At 33.9% G+C, this 8,433-nt stretch overlaps 1 long non-coding RNA gene across 1 annotated transcript; it reads right to left on the bottom strand.

Annotated features, from left to right (window-relative positions):
• Positions 1 to 239: 239 nt before the first annotated feature.
• Positions 240 to 7,120, bottom strand: LOC103443674 (uncharacterized). The gene is made up of 6 exons (XR_003767966.2): positions 6,942 to 7,120; positions 6,736 to 6,812; positions 6,456 to 6,502; positions 5,238 to 5,305; positions 4,292 to 4,357; positions 240 to 507 (listed from the first exon to the last, which is right to left on the bottom strand). It is a non-coding gene; the product is annotated as an uncharacterized lncRNA (long non-coding RNA).
• Between the last annotated feature and the right edge of the window lie 1,313 nt (positions 7,121 to 8,433).

Below are 8,433 nucleotides of genomic sequence, written 5' to 3' on the forward strand. Positions count from 1 at the left end.
TCTACACGGGATAACAATTCACTATAATCCACTAAATAAAAGCGACGCGCAAGAATGTGTGGAGGTTTTTCTGGTATTTGTTTGAAAGTTGTTTTCCCATTGAAGTACACTTGTGCAGTGTGTGGTACGACCTTGAACGTTTGTTTATTGGAATGACTGTGCAACTGTGTGATCTCATATATACAACCAACTTTTATCTTTGGAGCTACTATCTCATGGTCTGCTTCTAAGACCGAGGCTTCAAGCATCATTTTGCATTATAAAAATTATAAAGAGTTAATTATAGCTTTGTCTTTGTTTTTGAAATTATAGTTTTAACTATATTACATTTAAACAAAATGGTTTTCTAACCAGTTCATCAAATAGTACACATTGTGAGCCATTGAACTGGTTTTGACATCCAAATATATTTGGTGTCCACATCTGACATATTCTAACTTTGATTTTCATATCATTTCTAAGAGGCTTTAATTCACATATTGGTACGATGCTCATTGTCTTGTAAATCTGCAAACAAAATATACATATTGTTAGAAAGAAAGTGTGTCTATATATCAAAATCTATGTTGGTAATATGTAAATGTTTACAAACTTGCAGTGAAAAAACTAAGACAATCTTAAGACACTCAATTAATATAGTAGGGAAGAATAAAAAGGAAGAGCCATGGAAAAAAAATGATAAGAATGCATATATATTTAGAGGGGTGTAGTCAAACTAAGATTTTCAAGGATTTTAAAAGTGATAGATTTGATAGGATTTAAGACTCCTGTAAAATTCATATGGATTTTAAAAAATTTGAATGGATTTAATTTGTAGATTGTAGTGGATTTTTATATAATTTTTTTATTGAAAAAAAAGAAAGGAAAAATCTTTCTTCTTGCCCTACTGTACTCGATAGCCACTTTATCCCCTCCCTTTTCGGGTCCCCTTTCACACAACCACAACTTCATCTCTTTGTCAATTAATAGATCAACTTAACTTTGGTGAGCTTTTGAGCACTACACCACCAACAACCATCACCACCAATTGCCCTTTTGCCATAGATGTACGCAAGTACCACAGACATGAAAACGGGGGAAACTTCTCTTGATATGATTGATCCATTTCTGACGAGACAAATAGCTCCGGACTGTTTAAAGAAATTTATGGAAATAATCCGGAGATGTGTTCGCCCTAGCGAAGCTGAACGGGACACAATGGGGGAAGTGGAGGCAGAACTAGAGAGGGACACAATGGGGGAAGTGGAGGTGGAACTAGAGAGCGCACTTCAGCTGCAGGAAAGTGCAGACCCCGTCAAACAGCCCTTCTCTATCAATTCTTGAAATCAATGATGCTTTCTCGTCTTTGGAAATGCGTCCACGGACTCCACGCCATTCAGTAGTTAGCTCCACCGGGTCTGCTGACCTTTGATTCAATTAGTTATGATCTTCCAGTACTTTCTGATGACAATAGCTTCAAATTCGAATATTCTAGCTGGTAAACAATATTTGAGGAGTGTCCAGACGGAAAAGGATTTGAAATCCTAGTGGATGAGGTTGGATTCTTTTTAGTCTTGGTTATATATCTCTTAAATTCCACAAAATCCCCAACTTATTGAAATCCTCCAAAATCTTAATTTTTTTAATATACTTAGATTTGGATGGATTTTAAAATCCTTTAAAATCTTTTAATTGACTACACCTAGATTTGAATAGATTCTAAAATCCTTTAAAATCTTTTAATTGACTACACTAGAATTTTAAAGTCATTTAAAATACTCTCAAATCCGAGTTTGACTACACCCCCATTAGTGTCAAGAAAAAAATCCTATTTTTTCTTATACTTAATAGAAATGTCACTACTAGACTGCAATTTAGGTACAATTTAAAAGATCAAACTCAAATATAAAAAGGCTCAAGCACTCATCAATTTAGATACTGCTTGAAAGATTAAATTTAAACACTGAATCACTCAAGCACTGAAATGCTGTCACATTGAACTCTACATTTCTTTCATCCTTCCAGAACTAATCCAATTTGATTAGAAACTAATTAATTGCTATTTTCCCATTAAACTAAGTTGTATAATGGGACTACATAATGGGTGGAGGACCATTGCCCTGTTATGGAGATATATGAACTCTCTTTATCTCACACATTATCCACTCACATGATGAGTGATGAGATGATCGGTAAAGGAATGTATTCATACTTGATAGGAGCATATTTATACGACTTAGTTAGCTTGTTTTCTTGCTTTTAATTAGCTAAACTATGATAATTATAGTGCTTAAAGTTATTTTCGTGCAATTTCAGGTTTTAGTGTCAAAGTATGCAAAAAGAAGCAATTTGGAACATTCTAGAGCATTTTTGGGCCAAGATTGGATTGTGCAAGCATGGAGGCATGAGGATGGACGAATTTGAAGACAAAAAAGGCTATGAACATGCTAAAAATCTGGTGAAACAAATACAAGTTGCAAGAAGGGATAAATTTCTAGAAGGATTGACCAAAACTTCACTCAAAAGCAAGAAATTCTTCAATGTCGTGGGCATTGATTCACTTTCACCAGAAATTTGAGTGATGATGCAATGCTTAAATCACCATGACATGTGAATGGATGACTCAATACCTAACCCACCAACAATTCCCACTCTTTGCCATGCTCACCTACTCAATTCCACCAGAATTTTGTGTTAAACAAGTCCATCATTTTCCTATAAATACCATGGCAGCAACCTCATTCAAATCATCCAGAAATTAACCATTCTTCAAGCCTTCCCTTGCCTCTCCTTACATATCTAAACCTTCCCCATCCATTCCTCCATATAACCAACCATTCAACCACCATAACCACCTTGTGCCGCCACCATTGAAGGAGAGGAGTAGTGCCGTGCTTATGCAATCTGCAACTATTAGAGTGTTTGGAATTCTTTCTTCTTTTAATTCTATGTTCATGTTTAATTTAACTTGCTGTTCAATTATGTTAAACATGTGGAACTAATTTCTTTTTAGTTAGAGGCAAATTTGAAGTCATGGACATATGTTGGTTATGATTTGTTTTACTCCAGTTATGAATTCATGAACTTTAGATGTGGTTTACTTTTCTGTTTTGATTAAGAACTTGTTTATGTATGTGGGTTGAGGGTCGACACTTAATTTGCATGCCTAAACTTGATGCTAGGATATAAGGGAATTTCACCTAATCGTTATGAACTTATATTCATGAGTAGTAAAGATCGCTAGTCACGATTGTGTTTAAGTAAACCCTAGGCTGGATTAACATGCGTATTCCATAGTTATGAATGCCTAGTCAATGTTTATGATTTCCGTTGAACTTAATGATCTTTGTTGAATGTCTCTATCATGCGTATTCCATAGTTAGGGACTTTGATGAGGAATAATTTGGTTGTAATGCGTATTCCATTCAATCCAATGAATCTAGGGAAATCTAAGAGTTAATTTAAGCGGACCTAATTAACTTGGAACATTGTCATTCATCGTTTGTTGAAGTCATAACTAGGAATCAAATTATATGCATATGTTCATGTGTGGATAAGGAACCCTCTAACTAGTTTCTCATCATTCTATTTCATCACAATCTGTTTTGTTTTAAGTTTATTTTCAAAGTTTAAAGTTTTAAAGTTCAATTTTCGTCAAAACAAAACCCCTTGCTTTTAAGTCTTGCTTTTAGAGTCAAAACTTGTTTCCTTTAAATCTTTTGAGTCTTTTAAAGTTATATTTTCGTCCAAATCACTTGTTAGGTCTAGAATTGAATCTTTTTTATTGTTATTTGCTGTTTTGAGTGTTTTAAGTTAGTTTTGAGTTTATAGAGTCTTGTTTAATATTTTTAAATTAATTTAGAATAGATTAGCAATCCCTCCTAATCCCCGGCTTAGAACGATACCCTACTTACATCTATACTACAATTGTCAAAAAGATGGTTAATTTGTGTGTTAACTTATTTTACGCATCAATACTGTAAATTAAAGATACAGTTTCTAAATACTGTAAAAAATGTAAAAGATTATCGAGCAAAGCAATTGAGATTGTATATTCTAATTAATCCATTCATCCGAATATAATTAACGCAAAACAAATCAAGATTTATATTCGCATCTACCTAACATTTTGATTGAATTGTACAAATCGATATTTGAAAGCTAATTATCAATTTGACAACAAATTTTGGTCATTGGAAGAAGCCAACCTTTTTCTTCTACATTGATCACTGTTGTAGTACAATGACTTTAGTTTAGTACACAAATTTAAATTGAAAACGTTAACATTCGAACTCACGTTAGGATTTCATACCTGAAGATCACCAAACGCTATCAAAATGATACACTGAAGCACACCCTCTGCCAAATCTTGGATACACTGGAAAAACATAATTCATAAGATTTGCTATGGTATAAGATTCACAAATTTACAATAATCAAGTATTAAAAGAATATGCAACATGCTATCTAATAATGCTTTAAAACACTAACAAACAAAACATGTGTAATGCATATATCCTATCAGTACACAAATTCTTAGATACATTTGCATATCAATATGCTTGTGAGCAAGAGAAATAACAAAAGAGCTCCAGCAATTTCCAATGGTAAGGCAAACACATTCGAAATAAGAAACTCATCAAACATTGTTCTAAAAGGATGGTCATCAAGTTAGAGAAGGGAAGCAGTGGAATTATTTTCATTATGTTAACATCTCTCTGACTTCCTAATTTCTTTATATCCAAACACTCTTGAGTTTTGTTTTTCATTCTTTTCAAGGTATCAGGAACAATTGTGCCACGCAGCTGTTGATAACAATCTTCCTTGTCTCTATTTCTCTTGTTTCTTCATTTATTTGTCTGTAATTTTGATTGAGACTCAAAATTGCAGGTAGCTACCCCCATGGTCTTCCCGTTCCCAATAAATGTCTGTGCATGTTGATTTTCCAAGGGTGGAAGAGAAAATTAATAAATCTTCATTTGTTTGAAGAAAAAACTAGATGCATGCGGCATCTACAAAGGTTTCTGAGCTTACCCAAGGGCCCAAATACAACATGATCAACAAACCATAAAAAACTCTGCATTATTGCCAAATTAAGTAAAATTACCAATAAAACTCTAATAATTACATATTAACTCCATTGAACCAAATCAAATGCAAACAACAAACATAAAGTTAAGAACAAACCAGAAAAGTCGTCCAAAAATCAAATCACACAGCAGAATAGTTGAGCAAAATCAGGAGAGTAAGAGTAAAACCTTCAAAGCATCTGAAACTTTGGGGAAAGCACATTTCTATTGACACCAACATCTCGAGCCTTTCCAACCTGCTCCACACAAAGGCTTAATCAGAAGCAGTAATTCCAAAATCAAAAGAATATACCATGTCCAGAAATTCACAATATTTCATAAAAACTTTCACACGAATAAGCGTGCTTGACACACATGCCAGAAACCTAATACTGATATATAGACCTTGGCACAAATTGCCAAGCTATTAAGATAATGGAGTTTGTGAGAGAAAGTGTGTGCCATTGGGGAAACACTCTTCTCCAACTACTCAAATCTCCTCACTTTGAACTCTGTAGCTTTGGGTTCAGACAACCCATTTCCCAAACTCACCATTAGAACCGTTGCATATGAAATAAATGTAGGATTCATAAAGGTAATTAAGGTAATATTTCTGCAAGAGGTCAGCAAAAGAGATATCAACTGAAAGATGCACAACTATGAAGCTAAACATTATGGTAAAAAAATCTAGATATGAGTACCGCTTCCATGTCAAGTTATAAGAAACCGAAAAAGACTATTTTTCAAAATGTATTGATTATCAATATTCACGTAAGTTGCAGTCTCCTCTTTACTTTCACAATCTAAAAGGGAAACAGAGGATCCAAAAGAAGCTGATACTAAAATTAGTTCAAAAATACATTCAACCAATTGAATTATTATACAATACTAAAGTTCATAGAGTAATTGCACTACACCTTTGCAAGTCATTAAGATTATGGAACGTAATTGCTAGTGTTATTAAGAAATATGTATAGCTTAGCCTCAAATAACACAAAAATAAGAATGGAAATAGCAAGAAACAATAGTACAGTGATCCAACACACAAAAGCAATTAACTTGAACCCATACAATCTTTTCCACGCTAAACCAGCCTCCTATTACACAAAATTCATACCAATAACAGCAGAAAAAAAAATTAAAAATCTATTTCCAAAATATGAAGTACAATATGATGATTCAGTGCAGCAACCAATGCCTCAACTCGGATACAAAATTTTCATCATTCTCTTATCTGTTTTCCTTTGTTTTGTGAGTCTTAAACTCAATTGAGAATAGACAGAAAATATAACTAAGATCCCAACCTTCTCAGAAAACTACAACTATTTTACAAAGAGGCATACAACAGAAACCAAATAACGGAATACAAGAGAACCGAAACAGTAAGAAGTTAAGAACACCACATACCCATTTCAAAGACCAAAAATCCCAGAAAATCAGTTTATCAGCACTCCCTACAAAGTCCCAAAATCAGAAAATTAGAAGAATAGAATGTGATAACAGTACACTTAAGAAACCCTTAAATTTCCAGTCAAAGGAAAATTAATACCTCTGCAAAAAATAATCAGCATATAAAAACTCAAACCCCAGAAAATAAAATCATATAAATTGTGATTTTGAATGGATCATTGCGATGCCTGTGGCATTTAAAACCTTACGAAAATATTAGGGGTTCTTAATTTCTTACCCCAAATCAACAAATTTGAATCAAATCTCTGCAACCCAGCTTGAAATCCGTTTGAAATGACCTACACGAATACGGATCTTATATGCAGAATATTTTAGACGAAGTTGTGAGAAAGGTTGATGGAAATTGAGGAAACAACCAAATTCCAATCAAAGTTTAGACATGCATTCAGAAATTCACATCCATAAAAACGTTTCAGACCTTACCGAAGATGTTGGGGTGGAACCGTGAAAATGGAGGAGAAAGAAGAGGCGGTCGGATTCGTGTTGTGGTTCATGGATTGGCAGCAGAGAAGAATTATGCGGTGGGGGAGGAAGCAACGAAACGGTGGGGGAAAAATAACAAGGCCTAATCGGACAAATGTGCGGTCATAAGGTATTCGGATAACAGTGCTGTGGTAAAAAATTTCAGATTTAAAGCTGTGGTCACAGTTTGTTAAGATTTAAACTCATTTGATCTAAGTTTTAGAATTTATGCCCTTCTGTCATTCCTCCATTAGGTTTAGGTTGGCAAAATCAGATAAATAGTCCCCATGGTCATAAGCTATTCGGAAGATAGTCCATGTGGTAAAAAAAAATCGGATTTAAACCCCTGTGGTCTAAGTTTGTTAGGATTTATGCCCTAGAGATTCTGTTATTTATCCGCTAAGCTTACAGGTGGAGCAGAATTTCTCTGAGGAGACGCGACAGAACGAGGTGGAACTAATAAATCACATAATTCATTAAAATTCAAGATCTAATAAATCAAATAATTCAAAATGCTTTTATAAAATTAACGAGTTTTTGACTCCCGAATATCCAACCGATTAATTAATTCTTTATAACATATTATATTTTTCTTTGACAAATAAGACAGAAATCGTTGGCGTTTTCCTAGAATTTTACATAAACCTCTATGAGATAAATTGTTTTTTTTTGTGTAATTGTAAATGTGAAGTAAATCTTCGTATCCTATTGGTGAAACTAATTATTTGAAATTCAACAGATCCTCTGTTTTCGTCTATTTCTTCTTGTGAGATGAATGAATTTTTTTACCATAAACTAAAATCTTCTCCCCCCCTCTTTTTATTATAAGATATTTTTTATTAATAGATACTCAGAGAAACTCTGCTCCACCTGTATGCTTAACGAAGGAATGATAGAACCTCTAATTTCAGGCATAAATCCTAATAGACTTAGACCATAGGAGTTTAAATCCGAATTTTTTCTACCACAGGGGCTATCTTCCGAATTCCTTATGACCATGGGGACCATTTATTCGATTTGGCCAACCTAAACCTAATAGAGGAATGACAGAAAGGCATAAATCCTAACAGACTTAGACCACAGGGGTTTAAATCCTAACAGACTGTGATCACATGGGTTTAAATCCAAATTTTTTTACCACAGGGATTATCATCCGAATACCTTATGACCACGGGGACCATTTATCTGATTAGTCCAAATAACAAAGAAGTCTCCAGAACTTGCACGCGTCGCGAAACTGTTATTCATTTGCTTTTAGTATCTCTAATCTCTAATATTGGAAGGGGTCACACCTTTTTTTTATTTCTCACACACTTTTCTAATTTTTGGCCTTTCAGATCCGATGAATTGAAGAAGATTAAATAACAGAAATTAATAAAGGGTGTGTGAGAAGTAAAATGAGGTGTATAGATAGCACATCTCTATTAGAAAGTCAGAAAACTACTTTGGTGTC

This window comes from Malus domestica, chromosome 13 (genome assembly GCF_042453785.1).
Source record: "Malus domestica chromosome 13, GDT2T_hap1".
Taxonomy (NCBI): Eukaryota; Viridiplantae; Streptophyta; class Magnoliopsida; order Rosales; family Rosaceae; genus Malus; species Malus domestica.